This window comes from Aethalodelphis obliquidens, unplaced genomic scaffold, assembly GCF_003676395.1.
Source record: "Aethalodelphis obliquidens isolate GAN/ISIS:26980383/991018 unplaced genomic scaffold, ASM367639v1 scaffold22, whole genome shotgun sequence".
Lineage (NCBI taxonomy): Eukaryota > Metazoa > Chordata > Mammalia > Artiodactyla > Delphinidae > Aethalodelphis > Aethalodelphis obliquidens.
This window is the reverse complement of record NW_020837966.1, coordinates 14,111,771-14,137,902: the sequence shown is the minus strand read 5'-3', so window position 1 is coordinate 14,137,902 and position 26,132 is coordinate 14,111,771. Positions and strand designations below refer to the sequence as shown.

The window sequence follows — 26,132 nt, the reverse complement described above, 5'->3', positions numbered from 1 at the left end:
GTTATTCTTACCCAGTTCAAACTCGTAAGAAGGAAGAACAGTTGAGATAAAGTGTATTTGAGTTCTGTTTTTGTTTTTTTTCCTCACATAAATCTTACATATGTCTCAGTTTAGGCAAACAAGAAGTAGTATTGAAAACAATTCATATTGGTGCAAATCAGCTCAGCCTCAGACATTCCTTTCATAAGAAAGTCTTCCTTTCTCCTTAAAGTGAGATAAACATAAGGACAGCAAAACACATTCATTTCAAAGGCACATTCTTACTTAAAGAAAAAAAAAAAAAAGATATAAAACACTGTTTACAAACCATAATTTTAATTGAGCCCTTATTTCTTAAATTATCAGTGATTTAAAATATGCAAATGCCTTTGGATGATGATACATATATATTTGTATTTGCCTTCTCAAAATTTTTAATTAATATGAGATAATGCAAGCAGAAACCAACACACCATTGTAAAGCAATTGTACCCCAATAAAGATGTTAAAAAAAAAAAAAAAAAATATGAGATAATGCTCACATAAAAAAATTACCTGGATGGTTTTTAACTTTCTGTCCTCTAGGTGTCACTTATGTCTACAGAAAAAGAAAAAAAAGAATGATTACTTCAATTAAAGATAAAAATTAATGTAGATAGTTGATTACACTAAGTACAAGAATTACAGAGAGAGATTCTACTCAATTTTCTATGTGTTTATTTTAAAAAGTTGTTGCAGTTCATTCACATAATGAATGTAACACGATCTATATACTGTTTTATTTAGTATACTGGCAATTAAATTACATTTTCGAGCTGTATGTATAAACTTTAAATTACTACCTGATTTTGTGTTTGTATATCCACAAAAATACCCAATTATAGAATTGGCCCTGCTTTCTAACAACACCTAATTCAGAGCAAACCCTTCACTTCCATAGACCTTCCCCAAATCACCCAACAAAAGACCAAATTCTATAATCATTATTTAATAATAGTCTCTTACTGAGACACCCTCTGGCACACCACAGCTGTGTGTTCTCCCTCGATGCAACCAGTAATAAGCCCAGTTTATTCAATCACAGGTATATTCCTGGGAGTCATTGACTCAAAGGCACTGACAAGTCAAATGCATACATGGGCACAGGACCTGTGGAGTCAGCTTTGCTAGAGTTAGAATACCTTGTATTTTTGCCATTTCAATATGTTAAAATAATAGGATATAAATATTTACTATTAAAAAAAGAAAAGCTGGGTGGTTTTAAACTTTCTGTCCTCTGGGCATCTCTTCTGTCTAAAGAAAAAAAAAGGTTGCTTACTTTAATTAAAGATACTAATTATTATAAATGTTGATTATAATAGGTTTAATGATTTCACAGATCACAAGTCTATATATAGGATAATGGTATTTTCAGAAACTTTAAATTATCACCTATTTATATGTTTGCATATATAGGTGTGCTTGAATTCATACAAATAAATGTGTATTAATAGATCCTTTACTAAAATTTGTTACATAAATGATGTTTCAAAGAAATAAATTAGAATTTAGGTCTTTCATGTAAAAATGATTATTATTTTACGCCCGGATCAACAGAGGTTCCTTTTATCATCAAATTATTGTTAATTCTCAAAGTTTTATACATACTCTTCAATTATTCTTTTGAGATTCCCTTGGTTATACCTGACCTAATTTTACTTGTTAATGTTTAAAAAAAATAAAAATAAAACGCCATCGCACACTTTAATTCACCCCTAAAATATGGACCACGGTACCAGCAGGTGGAGACACGGAGCGCATGCGCTCCAGAAGCCGAAGCGTCACCCTTTGAACTACGAGCCCGCTGGCCTGCCCAGCGCTAGGGCACTTTTTGAAGGAACAGGTAGTGGCAATCTGATGTTTATCTGAGCCCCGACCCTGCCTCCTGTGTCGTTCTTCCTTCTGAGGAAAGAAGAAGATGCAACAGATCTCCCTGCTAACCCCTATCCTGGCCGGGCCACCGTAGCAGGTGCTCCTGGGGCTGCCGGGGGCTCCCTCGCGCTTGAACTTCGCGAACAGTGAAGGGGTTTTGAGAGCTTTGTTAATTTTAGTTTTAAAATTCCATTAGTTCTCTGGGTTGTTCTTGAGGACTTGTAGGTAATAAGGACGGTGGAGTTTCTGCGTAAAAGTACTTAATCGCAGCAATAGTAAAACGAGTATCTCAGCCATTAAAGTAGTAAGTGGGAATCCCTTGGTGGGAAAACAAAACCGAGCCACCCAAGTAGGGGCGCAGCTCTCCAGCAAGGAAAAACTTAGATGCACCCTGACAATAAATACACAATGGAAGGAACATATTTCTAATTCACTGAAAAAAGGATTTGTATGAAGTCCATTTGGAGGTGTTTAAAGGGCCCTAGGGCCCTTGGTTCCTGTCCAGCACCCACCTTGACAGTTTAAGGATTATGCGGTTGGCAGGTGGGACTTGCTTTGGAAACATCCTTGACGTCTACGTGTAAAATTAGGCTACTGCTGTTGGTCTGATATTGTTGCTGATTTGTCTTTGCTTTATGGGCAAAGCCATGTAGAGTTGGTGTTAAACTCCCTTTGCAAGTGTTTTGGCATATAATCAGCCCTCCGGAAAATGTAATGAACATGCTAAGTTGAAATAGGCACTTGTTTCTGACATTCTTTGAATTTCTCCAAGACTTTTCTTGTCTGTATGATTATAAGAGCATTAATCTAGGTTAACATTTTTTTTTTAAACGTAATAGTGGTCAGCTGAGGCACTGCTGTGAGATTCTAAGTCTTTGACCTTTCATTTTTTATTATAGCTATTTTCTTAGGTACTAACAAACCACCTAAAAGTTCTTTAATGTGTTGTCCAATTTATTTAGGACTTTCAAGATTAGAAACAGCTTTGTTTCTAAGTGACTCTGAATTTGTGAGCTCCCATGAGAGCACATCTGTATAAATATTTGCACTTTTATTTTTTGTGAGCAGGCAACCCTGAGTGAGGACAATTATGCTAGTCATCTGAACTGATTTAATTTCTGGAAGTTGTCTGTCTAAAGGATGACTTTAACTCTGTGATAGCATTTTTAACTTTGAACAAATTAGGTCAAGGCTATCCAAGGGACTCGCTGAGAAAATGTTTGATGAGTATGCAAAAAGCATAAGCATTAATAGTTAACCAACAGTTAACAGCTGGTGACAAAAAGGAGCTTCTGTTGATCTGGGCATACAATAATGAATCATTTTACACAAAAGACCCAAATTTTAATTTTATTCTTTTGGCACATTAATTGTGTAACAAATTATAGTAAAGGATATATACCTTTTTTGTATACATCGAGACATACATAGATACAAAACATATAAATAGGTAAAAATTTAAAGTTTTAAACTATAATTTTAAAATATAATTGTCAGTATACTAAATAAAATATCATCTTAAATTTATGTGAATAAAGTGCACAACTTTTAAAAATAAACAGAAAATCACCTCATGTATATACCTGTATCTCTGCAGTGCTTGTACCCAAGATAATCACCTGTCTACACCAAGTACTTTCTTCAGTTAATCACTCCTTTCAGGGCTTCCCTGGTGGCACAGTGGTTGAGAATCTGCCTGCCAATGCTAGGGGACATGGACTCAATCCCTGGTCCGGGAAGATCCCACATGCCGCGGAGCAGCTAAGCCCGTGAGCCACAACTACTAAGCCTGCATGCCGCAACTACTGAAGCCCGCGCACCTAGAGCCCGTGCTCCACAATGAGGGAAGCCACCGCAATGAGAAGCCCGCACACGTCAACGAAGAGTAGCCCCCGTTCACTGCAACTAGAGAAAGCCCGCGCACAGCAGCAAAGACCCAACACAGCCAAAAATAAATAAACTAAATAAATTTATTTTTTAAAAAAATCTCTCCTTTCTTTTTTCTCTAGACATAAGAGACACCTAAAGAACAGAAAGTTTAAAACTCTGTAGGTAATTTTTTATGAACATATATCTCATATTAAAAGCTGTGAGAAGGCAAGTACAAAGATATAACCCATGATTATTACTAATTGAAGATATTTGCTTTTTTTTTTTTTTTTTCCGGTACGCGGGCCTCTCACTGTTGTGGCCTCTCCCGCTGCGGAGCAACAGGCTCCGGACGCACAGGTCAGCGGCCATGGCTCATGGGCACCACCACTCCGCAGCATGTGGGATCTTCCCGGACCGGGGCACAAACCCGTGTCCCCTGCATCGGCAGGCAGACTCTCAACCACTGCACCACCAGGGAAGCCCTATTTGCATTTTTTTTAATCCATGGACATTTTAAGAACAAAGGGTCAATTAAAATTATTTAGTAAGCAGTATATATTTTTCTTTCCTCTTTTTAATAAGAATGTGCCTTTTAAAGTGTTGTGCTATACTTGGGCCTCCCTGGTGGCGCAGTGGTTAAGAATCCGCCTGCCAATGCAGGGGACATGAGTTCAAGCCCTGGTCCGGGAAGATCCCACATGCCGCGGAGCAACGCAGCCCATGCGCGACAACTACTGAGCCTGCACTCTAGAGCCCGCGAGCCACAACTACTGAGCCCACATGCCTAGAACCCGAGCTCCGCAACAAGAAAAGCCACCGCAATGAGAAGCCCATGCACTGCAACGAAGAGCAGCCCCCGCTCGCCACAACTAGAGAAAGTCTGCGTGCAACAAGGAAGACCCAACACGGCCAAAAATAAATAAAAAATAAATAAATTTAAAAATAAATAAATAAATAAACTGTTGTGCTATACTTACGTTTATCTTGCTTTACTCTGAAAAGCAATACAGAGTTATTTTTGAAAAGAATGTCTGAGACTGAGTTTGTTTATACTAATATGGATTCTTTTCATTACTATTGTACTACCTAGACTCTTCCTCATCAGCTGTAAGGATGTGCCTTTGAGATGAACATCCACATTTGTGTTCATCTTGGTTTACTCTAAGGAGCACCAAGGAGTTTCTTTTGTGAGAAATGTCTGAGACTGAGCTTCTTTCCATTAATACAAATTTTTTCCAGTTCTACTTTCTGTTTGCCTACACTGAGATGTAAATAAGATTTATATAAGAAAAAATACCTCAGAAACTCACACTTATCTCCATTGCATTTTCTTCCTCTTAGTTAGAGCAAGATAAGAGGAATCTAAGCCATATACGTGAAAATGAGTTCATGTTTATACACTGTTCTCCACAGTAACTTCTTATTTTGAGTTAAAGCAAATATCATTGAAAATCATATCTGTGTGAACAGACTAGCAGTAAAGAAGAAATCAGATGTTAGTCTCTAAAGAAAATTCTTATTGACTGCTAGAATTAACCCATGCTTTTACTGAGGCAAATCAACGAGAAACACCCGTTCTCAAAAGTAGACCATATTGACATAGATCAAAGCAGCACATTTGAAAATACAGAGTACAAGTGTAAGCAAGTTCAGAATTATACATCGTTCTCAAAAGTGTGTTCTTATTGCTAGTTATAAGAAATCTAGATGAAACTAGTGTGTAAGTGTACAAGATTTCATGTTCAAACCCAGCTTGGTGATGGTAGGTCACTGTTAGGGTCAGAACAATTCTGAAAAGCATTATGAGAGTCAGAGTCACATTGAGGGTCAGACAGCGTGAGGTTGAGGGTCAAAGTCATGATGACACTGATCTTTAGGAGCCTGGTGAGGGTCAGGATCAGTGTCAGGATCTGGGTCAGAGTGTACGTCAGGGTCAAGTTGGGGGTCAGGGTCAGTGAGGGAGTTAGTGTCAAGGTTAGAGAGAAGAGAAGGTCTGACACAAGTTCAGAGTGACGGTGGGTATACATTTCAGAGTCAGGGTGAGGGTAAGGTTGAGGATCAAAGTCACTGTCAGGGCCAGGCTAAGGGTGGTGATAAGAGTTAAGGTAAACATATGAATGAACTTCAGGGTCAGGGTGAGGGTTAGGATCAGGGTCAGGGTGAAAGTGAAGATGAGGCTCAGAGTGATAGTCATTGTTCAGCCGAGGGACAGGATGAGGATGTGGGTCAGGTTGAGGATTCCAATCAGGTTCACTGTCAGTGTGAGGTAAGAATCAAGGTATGGGCTTCCCTGGTGGCGCAGTGGTTGAGAGTCCGCCTGCCAATGCAGGGGACACGGGTTCGTGCCCCGGTCCGGGAAGATCCCACATGCCGCGGAGCGATTGGGCCCGTGAGCCATGGCCGCTGAGCCTGTGCGTCCGGAGCCTGTGCTCCGCAACGGGAGAGGCCACACAGTGAGAGGCCCGCGTGCCGAAAAAAAAAAAAAAAGAGGGTACATATGAGCTTTAGGACCAGAGTGAGGATCAGGTTGATGAAGGCGGGGCTCTGTGCACTTATGTGGGTAGGGGTCAAGGTTCCAGACATGGTGAGAATAAGGATGAAGTTCAGGGACAGGGTCAGGGTCAGATTCAGAACGAAGGTCAGGGTCAGAGTCAGCATGAGAGTCAGTGTAAGGGTGAAGGTCAAGTCACATTCAGAGAGAGGTGGATGGTCAGAGTAAGAGTTTGTTGATGGTCATGGTCAGTGTCAGCTTGAGGGACATGGTGAAAGTCAGGGTAAAGGTTAGGATCAGGTAAGGTTCAGGGTCAAACTCAGTTTCTGGGTCAGTGTGAGAGTAGTGTCTGAGTCAGGGTCTGCTTCAGGATCAGGGTGAAGGTTTTCAAGGTAGGATGGCGATCAGGTTCAGTTACAGGTAGGGGCAAGTTGAGAATCAAGTTCAAGTAAGGGTTGAGGGTGGGAAGGTCAGAGCCAGCATTAGAGTGACCTCGGGATCAATTTGGGAGATGGTCACGGAGGATGAGGGTCAGGTTGAAGGCCAGTGTCAGGTCACATTTGGGACAAGGTCATTGTGAGGCTCGTGATTAGGATCAGGGTAAGAGTAGAGTCCAGCACAAGTTCAGAAAAAGATAAAGGTGAGGGTCAGGCTACCAGGAATGTGAGTGCAAGGAACAAGGTAAAGGTCAGATTCAGAGTGTAAGTGTGAGGGTTATGGTTAGGATCGAGTTATGTGCAAGGTTGAGGGTCAGTGACAATGTCATTGTTATATTTAGGGTCAGAGTTAGGGAGAGATTCAGTGTGGGGTTTTCAGAGTAAGAGTAGTCAGGGTGAATATATAGATTAGGGTTGTTCAGTCAGCATCAAGTTCAGGGTCATGGTGAGGGTCACAGTTGGTTTCATAACTGTGGTCAGGGCCAGGTTGATGATGAAGTTCAAATTCGTGGTCAGGTTTAGGGTAAGGATCACGTTGAAGGTCAATGTCAGGGTGATGGTCAAGGTCAGGTAAGGTTCAGGATCAGTGTCAGGGTGTTGGTCACATTGAGGATGATAATCAGGGTGAAAATCAGGGTCAGGTTGAAGGTCAAGTTCAGGAGTAGGGTTAGTAGTAGAATCAGTTTCAAGGTGTCATCATGGTCAGATTTAGTTTGAAGATCAATGGAGAGGATTAGATAATAGTCAGGAACAAATTGAGGGTCAGATTCAGAGTCCATTTTAGAGTCAGGGTCAGGGTACTATCAACATGATGGTGAGGGTGAGCCTGAACGTCAGGGTCTTGAAGAGGGTGAACAATCAGGGTTAGTGTGCAAGTCACGGTCAGGATCAGGAACATGGTAACTTTGACAAGTTCAACGTGATGGGTGAAGATGAGAATCAGTCAGTGTCAAGGTCAGGATCAGGGTGAGAGTCTGCGTCAGGGTATCAGGCTCAGGAACATGGTGAAGATCAGAGGCAGGTTTAGGGGAAGGATCAAGGAAAGGATTCAGTTCAGCTTCAAGCTAAAGGACAGGAAAACGTCAGGGTGTGTATCAGAGTCAAGGTAAGGGTGAGGGCAAGGGTCACCAACACTTTGGGGGTGGCTTATTATACAGGATAAAATACGCTATTCCTTAGAGGGGCATTATTTATGCACAGAAAGCCAACAGCTACTTCATGATCCTCCACAGCTTTACTGTCCAGACCACCATTTCAGGTCTTTGGAAAGACCTACCTGAAAAGCTGTGGACTCTTAGAACCCATCTAGAACAATAAGAATAAGCTGCAGTCCTCCACGGCATGGCTTCCTTCAGGCCCAGGGAGCCAGTGCTCTGGGTTGGGTCCCAACCTCCTCCAGGCACATTTTAATTCTCTATCTTGGAATGAGAGGATGGCTGCTTGCAAGTTCCCTGGCCTTTCACCGATATTCCCCAACCTGCAGTGAGAAGCAAGTGCTGGATGAGACATTGTAACCACTAGCCCTCCAGCCAGAGACTTCTTGCTGTGACCCAGTTGTCTCATCTGTAAAATCGGGGATTTGGATTTGATGGTCTGTTCACACTCCATGGGAACATTTCAGGCACTGACTCCTAGCTTTCAGGTCCTGCTTCTCTTCTGAAGCCTGCAGAATAACATTTCCCAGCTTTGAAAATTCGCATCCCAAATGGCCCAAAAATGCAGGGTACCGATCTCACCTCACAATTCAGAGCCCACCTCCTACACAGCTGCAGGGGTCAGGGAGATTCTGTTTCTATTTCTATAGTTTGTGCTATGAGGATAAGAGATATTTTTGACATCTCCCTAACTATGAAAACTGTAATATGAAATCTGCTTTTTCAAACAACAGCCTACCTCTCACTCCCTTAGAAGAGCCCAGCAAGCTTTCTCAGGCTGTCATTTTCAGGTCTCTTTTCACCTCCCTTTTGGGAATCTCTGCTCTCATATCATTTAAAGATATTGATTATCTGCTCGACCACTACCCTGTTCTCCTTCTTTTTGTCCTGGTAGCCTGTGTTTGGTGTCAGTTTTCAGATAAGAAAAGAGAGTACTGTTAAGGCTTTATTTATAATGTCCTTGAAAGCTCAGTGTTGACTTCTTAGAGCTAAAAAACTGGCGGGTTAGGAGGAGAGACTCAAAGCAGAGGGTCATCCCCACGGAGATGACAGCACGGGAAGCACCAGCGTGGGCACGTGGGCGTGTCCCCAGGCAGGCATGCACGTGCCTGCACATACACGCAGCACACACTTAGCGTCCAGGTCAAAATGAATAAAGAGAAAAGAAACGCAGGTCCAGGGAAAGAGGGGAAATGCCAGGAGCATAATAGAAACTCGATACATGTTTGGTGAAAAGAAGACCAGAAAAGAGGAAACAAGCGGGGAAGGGAGGAATTCAGAGAGGTAGCAAATTTAGTTCAAAAAGCTCGGAACTTGGAGTCAGGGGACTTTCATTTGAAGCCTGGCTCTGCTCGATTTATTAGATTTGCTAGAAATTCGAGCTCGGGAAAGTTTCTTGGCTTCTCTGATTTTGGGTTTCCTCTTCTCTCAAGTGGGTGTAGCATTGCCTTTCCAACTAATCTCGTAAGATGGCTATAAAAATCAAACATAATCATGGTTATGGATGTTCTTTGTAAAGTGAAAAAACTGTCAACACACGAGGCTCTGAGCCACCTCGACAGAGCCGGCATTGTGTAGAGCTGTTCGCCAGCCACTGTGACACGCTCTACGTACATTAAAGCGTTTAACCTCACAACCGTCCTGCAGGTATAAACTCTTATTATTCCTCTTCTACAGATGAGGAAACACACAGAGAGAGGGTCATTTGCTGAAAGGCACGCGCCTAGGAAGCAGTTAACTGAGATTCATATAAGGCTTGCCTGAGTCCAGCAGCCAATTCCCTTCATCACGCTGCCACCTCTCGGACCTTAATATGTACCCAGAGCCATTTAACATACCCACGTGAGATGAAGTCCATTTCCCGGTGTTAACTGACACTGCGTGAGTCACCTTGGGCTGCCAGAACAAAACACCATAGCCTAAGTGGCCCAAACAACAGAAATGTATTCTCTCACAGTGCTGGGGTTGGAAGTCCAAGATCAAGGTGCTGGTAGGGTTGGTTTCTGGTGGGAGATATCTTTCTGGCTTGCAGACGGCCGCCTTGTGTCTGGGTCTTCACGTAGCTTTTTCTCTGTACGTGTGGAGAGAGAGTGGGATCTCTGGTGTCTCTTCCTCTTCTTATAAGGACGCCAGTCCGTAAGATTAGGGACCCACCCTTAAGACCTCATTCAATACCAGTTACCTCCCTAAACGCCCTATCTCCAAATATTGTCACATGGTTGGGGGGGGTCAGGATTTCAACATATGAATTTGGGGAGGACATAATGCAGACCATAACAGACATGTAATAGACACATACTCCAAAAAAACAAATATTCTGTCGACTTTTTCTCCCCAAGGAGGAATTTTTTTAAATCCCATCCCATCACCAGCAGCCACTGCAGCAGAATTCTTCAGCTCTGAGTCCTGCCCAGATAACTGCTCCCCCACAAAGCCAAGCAGCTCTGCTGTAAAATGAATGAAGCGGGTTTCGTGCAAAATATCTGAAACGTTCCTGCTCTCTCCCTCCCTCCTGTTCAAGAGCATTCTGAAGAAGTGAAAGGTCTGTCCCTTGTTCCCCTCTTGCCAGGCGTTCCTATTTACAGTTTCTGGCGAGTTTGAAGGGAGTCAAGAGTTTTCAAATCACTCCCATGGCTTTGCAGCATACTTTCCCACCCCCTTCTCCTGGGTCGTTAGAAATTATTATTCCTGGTTCCCATGGGGTGGCGGTGAGGGGAGAAAGGAAACAGAAAGAAAGGTTTGCAGTATGCGAAGCTGCAAGCTCTTTTAAAAACCAAAAAAAAACCTCAGAGGAAAAGACATTGTGGTTTTCTGCCTGTAATGTTTTCTGTTTAGGTCTGCTCCCGGTCAGTCTGTTCCCTAAAACTTAGAGCAGGGCTTCCCTGGTGGCGCAATGGTTGAGAATCTGCCTGCCAATGCAGGGGACATGGGTTCGAGCCCTGGTCTGGGAAGATCCCACGTGCCGTGGGGCAACTAGGCCCGCGAGCCACAACTACTGAGCCTGCGCGTCTGGAGCCTGTGCCCCGCAACAAGAGAGGCCGGGACGGTGAGAGGCCCGCGCACCGCGATGAAGAGTGGCCCCCGCTCGCCACAACTAGAGATAGCCCTCGCACAGAAACGAAGACCCAACGCAGCCAAAAATAAACAAATTAACTAATTAATTAAAAAAAAAAAAACTTAGAGCAAAAGTTTCATGTGGACTTCATCCTTGAATCCTACTTCACAGAGATGCTGATGAGTCCAAGGGCAGACTGAGAAAGGCCAGAAAGGTTTGTTGCCTGGATGCCAGAAACCATTAAAGGTTTTACAATTCATCTCCCTACTCCTGGAGGCACATGATAAATTACCAGCATTCATCTATCTAACAGGATCAGGCTTCAGAACTTGTGAGCCATATGTTCACGCCATTGTTTTGTGCAAATAGATACTCTAAATATGCAATGATCTGGCACATTTCAGGAGAATTTATCAAAACGTTCTCTTGTCCCCCAACACGTATATTCATAAAAAATAATACTGAATAATTCCAAGCGGCAGCCATGCACGCGATTCCAGACTGTAAGTTCAGTTTGCACATTTAATGAAGGTTATTTGTAATTATAAGTAGAAAAAAAAAAAAAAGCTCAGTAGCCAGAAGTACTTATGGAAGATAGAATGAAGCTTGTATGTTACAGTTTTTACAGATGGATGGTAGAGGAAGGGTAGAAATGTGGTTGAACTTGGTTTATTCCCAATAAAAATTCTGGATTGGGTGGTCAGCCATCTGGGGCAAGAACAAACGTTCTTTCCTATGTGACCATGAAATCAGTCACACTCCATCTTTACTCTCATAGTGCTAATCTCACATTTTCTGGAGAAGAAATTAATATATTTTAAAAATTTCTCTGTTACCAGTGCTTCCTCCCTGGTTACCACAGTCAACAATAGAAGTTCTGGGCTTCTAAAGAAAACAAGACTAATAGTTGCATTTCAAGTCAACAAACTGTAAGTCAGGAAAAAATCTGGAGGAAAATGTATCAAATTGGCAATATTGGTTGTTGCTTCGAGCTGACTTTATGCAGGTCATCTTAATTGTTTTTAAAAGTTTTGAATTCACTGACTTATTAGACAACATTTAAAACTGCTTTAACTTTTTAATTTGGGAAAATTTTAAAATACATAACACCGGAAAATAGAATAAATGCCTGCATACTTTCCAACCAAAATGCACAAATGTTAACATTGTTTCCACTTTTCTTCAAATCTTTTCTTTAAAATACCTGACAAAATTACAGATTAAATTGAAATCCTCTCTACAGCCCTTACAAGCCCCATGTTTCTGTTTACCTCCCCAGAGGAGGCCACTAGTGTGAACTTGGAACACATCCTTCAGCCAGAAGCATATGTGGCCCATCACTTACGTAAGATATCGCTTTGTGTGTCCTTAAACCATTGTATAAACATCTTACCGTATCATCCTTCAACTTAATTTTGCATTCTCATGTGTGTTCTTAAAAGCGTTCCTCCTGGGCTTCCCTGGTGGCGCAGTGGTTGAGAGTCCGCCTGCCGATGCAGAGGACACGGGTTCGTGCCCCGGTCGGGGAAGATCCCACATGCCGCGGAGCAGCTGGGCCCGTGAGCCATGGCCGCTGAGCCTGCGTGTCCGGAGCCTGTGCTGCGCAACGGGAGAGGCCACAACAGTGAGAGGCTTGAAAAAAAAAAAAAAAAGCGTTCCTCCTAATACTTGCTGACATTTTTTAAATGTTTATTAAATTTTCAACAATTTACATTAATTCGCAGGAGGAAACATTTCTTAACCTTAATAAGTCAAAGTAACTGAGAGACACCTGTAGTCCCAGCACTTTACAGAATATTATCGGAGACTGCCACTCCCTGGGTGGCTGTCGTTGGGAACCTCTGAGACAAGGACTTCGGTGCAATTCATCTATCGGCAGAGTCCCAGGAAGCGCGAGTGAGCAAGGCGGTGGGGCTGAGAAAGCCAGTGTCAATGTACCTTTGCTCAGACTGCACTGGTTGGGGGCAACAGGGCCTCAGTACCACCAGGACCTTTTGAAAAGCACACGACACGCTGCCCAGGATTATCCACCTCAAGAAATGGAGGATGGCAGACTCATACGCAAGCTCCTCTTCCCCACTGGTTGAACATGGACCCCAGGGCATTAGCTTCCCCGATGCTTTTGGGCTGCACCTTCCATGGGGGCCATGAGGGCCTCAGGAAAGTCTCCAAAGCAGAACGAGACAGAAACACAGTGCACGCTCCAGTGGGATGTGGCTAGCCAGGGTGGGTCTGAGCTCACCCAGAACTGCTGGGTCTTCTGAACCCGGGCCTCCAGATGGGGCCATAAAAGCTAGACAACAGGCAGTGGAAGGCCTCTTTCTTCCTTACAAATGAATCTGATTTGACTACACAGAGTAGGCTTTGAACGTCTTTAAACAATTATAGATACATCTTACTGTATCATTCTTCACCTTCATTTTGCATCCTCATTATGCTTTTTTGTTTTTTATAAATTTATTTGTTTATTTTTGGCTGCGTTGGGTCTTCGTTGCTGCGCGCGGGCTTTCTGTAGTTGCAGCATGTGGGCTCAGTAGTTGTGGCTCGCGGGCTCTAGAGCACAGGCTCAGTAGTTGTGGCGCACGGGCTTAGTTGCTCCACGGCATGTGGAATCTTCCCGGAAGAGAGATCAAACCCGTGTCCTCTGCATTGGCAGGCGGATTCTTCACCACTGTGCCACCAGGGAAGTCCCCTCATTATGCTCTCTTGAAGGCTTTCCTTCTATGTTATTTGCTGGCATTTAAAAAATATTTATTAATCTTTTTTTCTTTGGCTGCACCACGTGGCATACAGAATCTTAGTTCCCCGAACAGCGATGGAACCCAGGCCCCCTGCTGTGGAAGCATGGAGTCTTAACCACTGGACTACCAGGGAAGTCCCGAAAAATATTCACTATTTTTTTTAACAATTTGCAGTTTTAAACTTAATTAACAGGATAAGACACTTCATAACCTTAATAATTCAGAGTAATTGAGAGACACCTCAATTAGTTTGAGGTGAGCCTACTTTGAGAGAGTAGGCTGCTTCCTGAAATTCAACAAAGGTTGGGAAAAGCAAGTTTTCCAAGTCTCAAGAGCTGTCTCAGTCAGAAAATTCCAAACAAGGGGTCACCATCTTTGAAGTCACCCATCTCTTACAGCCTAGAAGCCAACCAAAAAGAAAAAAAAAATCAATTCTCTTTAGTCCACTCATCTTACCACTTTCTTTCCCAGAAGCAGAATGAAAGAGCAGCTGCCCAACAGTGTGAGAAAGTCAACAATATCTTCCTTGTGGGCCTGTAGTTGACTAAACTTAAAGGGAATGAGCCACAGCTGCTTCTAAAATTCCAGCACATAGTAGATGCTCAGTAAATGCATTGTGAACCTTTGACCCCTCTTTCTGCCTAAAATGCCAGCTTTAACTAGCATGACTCTTCAGGGGATAAGTCCATAACCTGAGGGTTTCATATACCATCCATGTCACCCATTGATCTCACTCATTCCCATTCCCTGGGCAATCACAGGACAGAGGATGGGTACATCAAAGAAATAAAGGGATCCATTGCATTGGTTCTCTGTAGGGCAAAAGGCATCAGTGGGGATTCAATATGAGCGGAGGGGCAAGAAGATGCTGGCAAGGAAGGGTAGGAGCTCAAAGGCTGAGAGCTACTCTCCACCAAGTGTTGTGAGCTGTTGCTGAAACAACGTTTCTGTATCTTCACAGTTTTGCTGGGGGTCCACTGTGATTCTCCTTTTGTCAAAGGCAATTTATTCCAGTGGTTTCTGGAATAACTCCTTTGTTCAGAGCCTTCTTGCTACTTGTCATTATCAGTAAGATTGCCCAAACCTGTAAGACAATTTACTGTGTTCAGTCCAGCTACGTCAGTACTTCCAAAATTCCACAGGGCGGAGATAGCATCAGCTGCCATTCACTGTGGCACCTAGCGTGTCTGCACGCCTCCGTGAACCCAGTTAGCCGTCTGTTCACTCAGTCAAGAGGGCCTAGCTTTTGATTAAACATCCCAGACTTCCAGTGCTAAAGGGAAAGCAGAGGATTATAGCAATTATCTGGATGACTCCCACCATAATCTCACTTTTGCCTAAGTGTGATCCTTACCTTGATAGTTAGAGGGAGACATTATTCTTGGAATTACAAAATTATAGGGCTAGAAAGAGATCTAAGAAGGTCATTAATCATCAGGATAATAAGCTCAATTATCTGGTACAAAAAGATCTCAGACACCTCTTCCTTTTTATGCTCTGTGGATGGGGGGTAGATTTCTCAGCATCTTCGCCCTCACTTCGCTTTACCACCTTTCACTCCTTCCCCAATTAAAGCAACCAAAAATGAAGTCCTCATCAGATCCTACAAATTATGAGGGGTCCCTTAAGAAAAAAGGATAATACGGGTGAGGGGACAGGTGAAATAGTTGGAGGAAATTAAGAGGTACAAACGTCCAGCTATAAAATAAATTAATCATGGGGATGTGATGGACAACATAGGGGACAAAGTTAATAATACTGTGATAACTCTGTATCGTGACAGATGGTAACTAGACATAGTGATCATTTCGTAAGGTATAAAAATATAAAATCACTATGTTGTACACCTGAAACTAATATAATATTGTGTGTCAATTATAATTCAATTTAAAAAAGAAAAAAGAAAGTATATGGTGTCCTTTGATTCCTGTCCTCAGCAAAAGCATTTATTTTATTGGTTAGGTATATTGTCATGGTAGACTTGGAAATGGTGAATTTAAGTAAACACAAAATCCGAGACCTTCTAAATTCTAACCCTCTGTTTTTGGCTGGTCTTTTTTCCTTAATAATCTCAAATTTCAGGCAATATCCTGTAACTACAAATATGTTTCAGGAGAAGAATGATTTGATTTTTAAAAATTCAATCAATAAGGTTCAAATCTATTTTTGATTTACTAAGCTCGAAGGCATCCTCTGAATTTATATTAGAGCAACGTGTTACAGGCACAAGGACTGTCACTTGTAAAGGATACCACCATCTACCAGCTCCTTCCATGTTTCCCCCTCCCGGCTGTTAACAGTGTTCATCATTCCTAGTGTTTTATGCTTATATAGCACCTCAACACTTTTCTCAGCTTTGATGGAAGACCCAGAATATTTGCTCCAGTTTTTTTTTTTCCTTAAAGAACTCCGTACTCTATGTAAACATAGATGGCTTTTCAAAACCATTACTTGAAGGTGTAACTTATTCTTATACGGCAGACAAAATACACAATGAAACACTCCCTTTGCAGTTTGGTAGGGTACCTATTTCAAGATGGAAAGAAAATTATCCAGGTATGCCTTTTCAAAGATTCCACTTATGTAAACATCACGTTCAAGCCAAAGGGTCAAGTGCACTTATGGTTTTCTAATTACCAAAGGAAAACGTGGCTTTTTTTGTTTTTAACTTCACAATGGTTGCCGTTTTCCTGAGTGCTTTGCTTCAACGGATGCTGTACCCTGAGATCTTGTAAGTTAACGTATTTAATCCTCAGAATGACCGTAAGAGCCAGGTATATTTACTTGCATTTTGCAGATGAGGAAAGTGATGCTTGGAATACTTGCCCAGTTACTTGCTCAGAAAGTAAAAGGCTGGTGCTGGGAGTAGAACCAGGTCTGTTATGATTCAAAAGCCAGGTTTGCACATAAGCTTTATGCTCGGTCTATCAACTGTGTTTCATTTAACACAGAAAACCACGTGCAATTCAACTTACATTCTGGACTTACTAAAGTGGGATTCTAGGTAAACTGAAATGTACTGACTATATCTTTAAAGCTTTCAGTGGCATGCTCTGCACAGCCATATTTGGTGACTTTTCATAATGCATTTTCCTAAGCCTGACAACATATCATTTCATTTTAGTTTTCATTTAGAAATAATCATGAATATTAATAAGTGCTCAAGGCACAGTGTCTTTTCTTATGAGAGCCTTGTCATATGAGTGAGAGACTTTCTAGAAAGTTTGGTTCAAAATGGAAATGTGGATATAAATGCTAAAGTGCAGAGACATGGGTGCTCGGTGCTCCATAATTTAAGTACAGCTTCTTGAACTACTCCTTATCGCTGAAGAGGAGTCTGGGTAGACCCTGAATTTTCCGGGGAGAGCTGCTAATCAGCGAAGAACTTTGATACAGAAGAATTAATGTCTCATTTTGTACAATACTGAACAGCAGCGTCCAGTCTGTTTTCTGGTACTTAATATTTTAAGAAGTTTCTTCCAAACAATGCCAAAGACTACCAGCTACCACCAGTAACTAGGAGAGAGGCAGCCTCAGAAGGAACCAACCCTGCCTACACCTTGATTGTGGACTTCTACCGCAAAAACTGTGACAATAAATATCTGTTGTTTGACTTAAATGACCATCAACAGAGGAATGAATAAAGGAGACATGGTGCATAAATACAATGGACTATTACTCAGCCATAAAAAAGAATGAAATAATGCCATTGGCAACAACATGGATGGACCTGTGTTGATCATACACTGAGTGAAGGACTTCAGACAGAGGAAGACCAAAAGTATATGATATCACTTCTAGGTGGAATCGAAAAGTAAATACAAATGAATTAACTGACAAAGCAGAAAGAGACTCACAGACTTAAAACACAAACGTAGGGTTACATAAAAGAAGGGGGAATGGGGAGAGATAAATTAGGAAGTCGGGATAATGGATACACAGAAATAGATATATGCATAATAGATAATCCAAAAGGACCTGAGGCTCAGCACAGGGGACTCTACTTGACCTAATGCAATAACCTCTGTGGCAAAAGAATCTGAAATATAATAGGTATATACATATGTATGCATATGTATAACTGAATCTGATGGCTGTACACCAAAAACAAACACAACACTGTACATCAACTATTCTCCAACATACCATAGAAATGGACTTACAAAAAGCGAAGCAAAGCAGAGCAGAGCAATGCCTACTATTCCCCTCCGGCCTCCTTGACTTGGGCTGTTATCCCCTCCCTGGAGCCTGAGCAGGCTTGGGTCCCGTGGCTGGACTGTGGTTTGGCCGAGAGGGCTGGGGAGGATGTGCCCGCCAACGAGCCCCCGCTTTAACCCGTAGGGTCTGTTTGGCTCTGCATGGGACCACAATCTACAGATCCAGGCGGGCCCTCCTACGGTTTAAACAAGCCTAGTGCACCCAAACGATGGTGGACCCTACGGCCTGGAGAAGCTCCCCAAAGTCCCCTACTCTACGTCCCCTGTGCTGGGTTTCCAACAACTAGCCTCCTTCCTGCGAGTCGCCCCTCCTTTGAACCACAGCACCCTCGGCGGGGCGGTTTGGCAGGGCTTCGCATTTGTCTGCGGGGGTAGAAGCTTAAGGGGGAAGAAGTAGTGAGACACAAGCCCTTGGGTGTTCGCTCTGGCACCTTCCACTCTAATTCACAGCCCGGGAAAACGACTTTCCCTAAGGCTCCGCTTGCCCGAGTAACCCGACTTAGGCTTGGAGAAATGCTGCCGCCTTGTGGACATTTCCCGTAACAACAAATTTACAACCGCTGCTCAAAAGCACTTCCTATTCCCAAGGCCTGGGGGACTGTTAATGACACCTGCCCTCAAGCAATGTCCTGGGGTAGGTAATGCAAAAAGAATTCAAGACACAGCCGACACTCAAGAAGGAAATTTCAGGAAGTTAATTTTACTGACACTGTTTAAGAAAAGAAAAAAATAAACAACAACACAAGATGCTCAACATCCCTAATTATTAGAGAAATGCAAATCAAAACTGCAGCAACGTAATGCCTCGCATCAGTCAGAATGGTCACCGTCAAAAGTCTACAAACAATAAAGCTGGAGGTGAGCGTGGAGAAACGGAAACCCTCCTACACTATTGGTGGGAATGTACATTGGTAACAGTCAGTATAAAGGACAGTCTTGAAGTTCCTGAAAACAACTAAAAAGAGAGCTACCCTATATCTGGCATTCCCACTCCTGGGTGTATATCTGGAGAAAACCGTAATTCGAAGAGACACATGCACCCCAACGTTCACTGAAGCACTATTTACAATAGCCAGGACACAGAACCCAGCAAAATGTCCACCAACGGATGAATGGATAAAAAAAGACGTGGTACAGGTGTACAATGGACTATTACTCCGCCGTAAAAAAGAATGAAATAACGCCATTGGCAGCAACGTGGATGGACCTGGGAGGATCATACACTGAGTGAAGCACTTCAGACAGAGGAAGACCAATAGCGTATCATATCACTTCTAGGTGGAATCGAAAAATAGATACAAATGAACTAATTGACAAAGCAGAAAGAGACTCACAGACTTAAAACACAAATGTGCGGTTACTTAAAGGAAAGGGGAAGGGGGAGGGATAGATTAGGAGGTCGGGACAAACACATCCACACAAATACATATATGCGTAATAGATAACCCACAAGGACCTGACGCTCGGCACCGGGAGCTCTACTCGACCTTCTGCAATAACCTCTGTGGCAAAAGAATCTGAAAACAATAGATATACTGTAAGTATATGTATAACTGAATCCGATGGCTGTACACCGAAAACAAACACAACACTGTATGTCAACTATATTCCAACATACCATAAACATGAACTTACAAAAAGCGAAGCAAAGCAGAGCAGAGCAATGCCTACTATTCCCCTCCGGCCTCCTTGACTTGGGCTGTTATCCCCTCCCTGGAGCCTGAGCAGGCTTGGGTCCCGTGGCTGGACTGTGGTTTGGCCGAGAGGGCTGGGGAGGATGTGCCCGCCAACGAGCCCCCCCTTTAACCCGTAGGGTCTATTTGGCTCTGCATGGGACCACAATCTACAGATCCAGGCGGGCCCTCCTACAGCTTAACCAAGCCTAGAGCACCCAAACGAAGGTGGACCCTACGGCCCGCCGGAGCTTCCAAAAGTCCCCTAGCCTCCATGTCTCCTGGCACTGGGGTTCCCACCTTCAGTCTCCTTCCTTCGAGTCAACCCACCTACGAACAACAGCACCTTTGGCAGGGAGGTTAGTCAGGGCTTCCGATTTGTCTGGGGGGTGAAGTTTAATGGGGAAGAAGTAGTGAGACACAAGCCCTTGGGTGTTTGCTCTGGCACCTTCCACATTCACAACCCAGGAAGACAACTTTCGCTAAGCCTCTGCTTGCCCGAGTAACCCGACTTGGGCATGAAGAAATGCTGCTGCCTTGTGGACACTGCCCATAGCAACAACTTTACAACTGGTGCTCATGGGCACTTCCTATTCCCAAGGCCTGGGGGGCTGTTAATGCCCTCAAGAAATGTCCTGTGGGACTTCCCCTGTGGCACAGTAGTTAAGAATCCGCCTGCCAATGCAGGGGACACGGGTTCGAGCCCTGGTCCGGGAAGATCCCACATGCTGTGGAGCAACTAATCCCGTGCACCACAACTGCTGAGCCTGCGCTCTAGAGCCCACGAGCCGCAACTACTGAGCCCGCGTGCCTAGAGCCCGTGCTCCGCAACAAGAGAAGCCACTGCAATGAGAAGCCCGTGCACCGCAACAAAGAGCAGCCCCCACTCGCCGCAACTAGAGAAAGCCCGCGCAAAGCAACAAAGACCCATCACAGCCAAAAATAAAAAGATAAATAAATAAATTTATTTTTCTTAAAAAAATGTCCTGTGGTTGGGAATGGAAAAAGAACGCAGAACATGGCAGACCATCAAAAAGCCCATTTCAAGAGGTAATTTTTACTCACATTCTTTAAGAAAGAAGTACATGAAAAGATGGTCAACACCACTAATTATGAGAGAGACACAAATCAAATCTCGAAGGAGGTATCACCTTGCACCAGTCACAATGGCCGTTATCAAAAAGTCTATAAAAAATAGTAGCTGGAGTGTGTGTGGAGAAAAGGGAACCCTCCTAAACTGCTCGTGGTTATGGAAACTGGTGACAGCTACTTTAAAGAACATTATGGAGGTTCCTTAAAAAATAAAAAGAAAGCTACCAGATGATCCGGCAATCCCTCTCCTGGGGGTATATTCAGAGAAATCCAGTATTCGAAAAAACCCACACACCACAACGTCCACTGCAGCAGTATTTACAGTAGCCAAGATATGGAAGCAATGAAAGTGTTCACAGACAGAGGAATGGATGAAGAAGATGTGGCACATACATACAGTGGAATACTAATCAGTCATTAAAAAAGAATGAAATAATGCCATTTTCATCAACATGGATGGACCTAGAGATTATCACACTAAGTGAAGTAAATCAGAAAGAGAAAGACAAATAATATATCACTTATATGTGGAATCCACAATATGACACAAATGAACTTATCTACGGAACAGAAACCTACCCACAGACATAGAGAACAGACTTATGGTTCCCAAGGGGGAGGGATGGATTGGGATTTGGGGGCTAGCAGATGCAAACTATTATATATAGAATGGATATACAACAAGGTCCTACTGTATAGCACTATACAGGGAACTATATTCAATATCTTGTGATTAAACCATAATGGAAAAGAATATGAAAAAGCATATGTATAATTGAATTACATTGCTGTATAGCAGAAATTAACACAATATTGTAAATCAACTATACTTCAAGAAAATAAATTAAATATATTTATATATCTATATACATATATCTCTCTATCTCTACATCTGTTGTTTAAAGCCACCCAGCATGGAGTACTTTGTTATGGCAGTCCTAGCACATGCATACAGAGCCACTGACCAGTCTTGTCTGAACTTGACTCGCCCCAGAACTTTCAGTTTCCCCAACCAATATACATATGTATTTTTTCACTTAATACAATATGATTGAGTTCCTTTCACTTGCTACTTAAGATTCTTCACACATACTCCATCAACCTCTTAGAGCATTGGTTAGGACAGTGGGGGAGACCAGGATGGTGATGGGACTAAAACTGTGTCAACTAGGAAAGGTTGAAGGAGCTAGGGATATTTAACCAGCAGAATGACTATTAACAGGAAGGAAGTAAAGGAGGAGCGCCAAACCATGCCTGAGAATTCAAAGAAAGAAACGGTACAATGGACAGCCTCATCCACCCATCATACAGCGTATTAAAATTTGATTCATGTGCTTTTTTTTTTTTTTTCTTCGCGGTACGCGGGCCTCTCATCGCCACGGCCTCTCCCGTTGAGAAGCACAGGCTCCGGATGCGCAGGCCCAGCTGTCATGGCCCACGGGCCCAGCCGCTCCGCGGCACGTGGGATCCTCCCGGACCGGGGCATGAACCCGTGTCCCCTGCATCGGCAGGCGGACTCTCAACCACTGCGCCACCAGGGAAGCCCAAGGGTTGGAATTTTTAACTCTCCTGCAGGTCTTCAGATTTCTATGCCATTCAGTAACATTTCCACATATTCATCTCAGTTCATTCCTCAATAACATAACCCCCAACGAAATTTGCTGGAAAAAAAATGCATACTTTTCGGGGGAAATATGTGGCTCAAGGTCCAAGAAGTTATTCGTTAAAAGATTTTTGGTTCTCAAATGAAGTGTTCAGATTAACCAAGAATCCTTTGTTTCTCACTCATCCAACCTCTCCTTGGTTGGCTCAGCTACTCACCCAAGTCCATCAGAACGTAGGCATCCTGCCTGCCACTTCAAGTAATGCCAACATTATTACCCAGATATGGATCGCAGGTCCTGGCAGATGACTCTGTAACCCTCCTAGGAGTGCGATTCCTGCACTGACACTTATCAAGACTGAACTCCTAGAGGAAAATGCTCCCACATCAGGATAGTTGTGCTCACCCATTTGCTTCACTCTTGCCAGTAGCAGGTCTGCAACTCCTACATTTGGCAAAGGGATTTTATTATAGAGAAACGCAGACTCTGCACCACTTTGAAATATTATTGCATGCACATAAGCTCCATGCAAGCAGGACCATTTTTTGTGTGGTTCTCTGCTGCATCCCCAGAGCCTGCCACATAGGAGTTGCTTTATAAGTATGTGATGAACAAATGACGTGAAAATCTCAGAGGTCTTAGCTGCAAGCAATAGCACATATTTAACGAAAACAGGGCAGAAGAGGGCTTATTAAAAGGATATTGAATAAACGAAATAATTGCTGGGATGACTAGAGAATCTGTCCAGAGCAAGCATGCAGGACCGTAATCAAAATCACGCCACAAAACCAGATGTGAGGACTCCTCTGCTGCTGACCCTAAAGACGGCACATCACAGTCTGGGCTGCATTTGTCACTGTCACTGAGGACAGGGAGAAATGTTTCACAAACAGTTTGCAGTCCAAGCTTGGTTTACCTGTACTCCATTCTGGTGCACAAAAGTAAAATATTCATAGTGTCTTCAGGGATTGGGCTACTTTTGGGGTAGCTCTGCTGCCAGTTATTCCAACATGAGTGACTGCTTCAGTGAAACAATAACACTCATTAGATGCTTGCTCTGTGCTAGGCTCCCATGTACTATGTTCGCCCTCCCATTTAGTCATTCCAGCCACTCCAAAGGCCACGTGATATGCCCATCACGCGTCAGGCACCGTGGAATTCTGTATGTATGGAGAAGTAGCTTGAATTTTGCAGGGACATTTAATAACTTTGTATTCTTGGTCAGGTTACTTAACTCCTCTGTGCCTCAATTTTCCATTCTGTACAATAGCAATGATTTTTTAAATTTTATTTATTAATTTATTTTTGGCTGCCGTGGGTCTTCGTTGCTGCGTGGGCTTTCTCTCTAGTTGCTGCAAGCAGGGGTAACTCTTTGTTGCGGTGCACGGGCTTCTCATTGCGGTGCTTCTCTTGTTGCGGAGCACGGGCTCTAGGCGCTCGGGCTTCAGTAGTTGGGGCGCACGGGCTTAGTTGCACCGTGACATGTGGGATCTTCCCGGACCAGGGCTTGGACCCGTGTCCCGTGCATTGGCAGGCAGACTCTTAACCAGTGCATCACCAGGGAAGTCCCACGGCAATGATTTTTAAATGACCTACCTCATAGATTCTTATAAGGATTATACTATATTATATTATATCTGAGTTACTATATATAAAGCAGCTAAGACAGTGACTGGCATATCGTACCACGTGTGCCTCATCACAATCCTACGAGGCAAGGGTATCATTTTGCGAGGCTGAAACTGAGGCACAGTGAGACGAGCCTGTGCTTGGTGACACAAAGCGGTTGGACCTGAATTTGCACAGAAATCCACCTGACTCCACAGCCTAAAATCTTAGACATCCTCAAGGTTGATAGTAGAAGCAAACTGTGCTGAATTGCTTCAGTTATGCCTGAGGTGCAAAAGCATGGAGGGTTTTGGGCAACAAAGAAATGATCCAAGTTTTCAAAGTATATTTTCTGCTCTATGTTTGAGCATCCTTATACAAACTTCTTATGAACTTCAGTCATTTTAAATCTCTCTCTCGGGCTTCCCTGGTGACGCAGTGGTTAAGAACCTGCCTGCCAATGCAGGGGACACGGGTTTGAGCCCTGGTCCGGGAAGATCCCACATGCCACGGGGCAACTAAGCCCGTGCGCCACAACTTCTGAGCCTGTGGTCTAGAGCCCACGAGCCACAACTACTGAGCCCACATGCCACAACTACTAAAGCCCACACGCCTAGCGTCCGTGCTCCGTCCGTATCAAGAGAAGCCACTGCAATGAGAAGCCCGCGCACCACAACGAAGAGTAGCCCCCGCTCGCCGCAACTGGAGAAAGCTGCTCACAGCAACAAAGAACCAAAGCAGCCAAAAATAAATTAATTACATAAATAAATTTAAATAAATAAATAAATCTCTCTATATATATGATCGATGAAAAAAAGGCAAATAAAAGGACTTGATTGACTACTTGCTCGGAGCCTGAGGCAGGGCGCCCAAGCTGGAAAGGCAGAGATGCTGGGAGTGCCAGTGTGTGCTTGGCACTGCAAAATTGGGTTGGACTGGCCTAGATTAGCAGCAAGTTGGCCTCAACCACTGCTGCCCATCCCACTGGGAACACGAAGAACATCATTGCCCTTCTCTCCCCCCAAAAACGTGTGTAAAATTTCAGAAGGTTCATGTGCCTCTCGAACCCATCTGTGAATTCCAGGTGAAGAACCTTCTTCTTGATAAGTGACTCTAAAGCTTTTTAAAGGCTGCAGTCATCTTTTGGAGCAGCCAAAAACACCATAGTCTGCCTAGGCCACCTGCTCCCAGTGTCTGGTAGGAATCTAACAGCTGCACACCAGTGTGTAAAGTTGCATGGAAGCCAGACTTTTTTTTTCATCCAGCTAATATTTATTTATGCATCTGGCATAGTTTCTAGAAGCTGGTGATACAAATGTGAACAAGATGAACAAGGCCTTGTCCTCCGGAGCTGAAACTCCAAGGGCAAGATTGACAATAAACATAAAAAGCAATGTACAGAACAAAATGGGATACGGTAACCAAGAGTGACTGGTGGCAGGCTGTTTTAATGGGGTGGGCAGGGAAGGTTCTTAGGAGTCATTTGAGTTGATACCTAAGTGGCAAGGTGGAGCCAAGTGTTTAAAGAACTAAGAAACTGTGTTCCCAGGCAGAGGAAACAGCAAGTGCAAAGGCCCTGCATAGGTAATGCATGCGGTCTTACTGAGGAATAGAGATGGGACCAGCATAGGTGGCATAGAGTAAATTAGCACTGAATTTGAGGCCTCGGTAACTCAATAGTGCAATAAGCTTAGTTTCTGGATATCAAATTTGAATAAGCATTAATAACCCCTTAATAACTATTTAATAGGTTTTTAGGAATAGACTCTGTGTGTAATAATGAAAATCTAGGAAACCGAAAGTCCTCATAAAAATTCAAGACCAGTACTTTCTCAATTATTAAATACCATATCAAGGGGCTTCCCTGGTGGCGCTGTGGTTAAGAATCCTCCTGCCAATGCAGGGAACACGGGTTCGAGCCCTGGACAGGGAAGATCCCACATGCCGCGGAGCAACTGGGCCCGTGCGCCACAACTACTGAGCCTGCGCGTCTGGAGCCTGTGCTCCGCAACAAGAGAGGCTGCGATAGTGAGAGGCCCGCGCACCGCGATGAAGAGGGGCCCCCGCTCACCGCACCTAGAGAAAGCCCTCGCACAGAAACGAAGACACAACACAGCCAAAAATAAATATAAAAATAAATTAATTTTTTAAAAAATGGTCCACATCAAAAAAAAAAATCTTAAAAAAAAAAAATACCGTATCAGGAAGACCTATAGACTATAGATCAATTTTTAGAAATTACTGAGCTAGGTGGCTTCCTAAGGGCTCAAAACCACCTCTATCAGTTGGAAAGCTCAG

General features: G+C 43.3%; 1 long non-coding RNA gene across 1 annotated transcript; it reads right to left on the bottom strand.

Moving 5' to 3' along the window:
- Positions 1 to 534: 534 nt before the first annotated feature.
- On the bottom strand, positions 535 to 8,490 carry LOC113628158 (uncharacterized). The gene is made up of 3 exons (XR_003435901.1): positions 7,967 to 8,490; positions 4,740 to 4,756; positions 535 to 577 (listed from the first exon to the last, which is right to left on the bottom strand). It is a non-coding gene; the product is annotated as an uncharacterized LOC113628158 (long non-coding RNA).
- Positions 8,491 to 26,132: the final 17,642 nt, after the last annotated feature.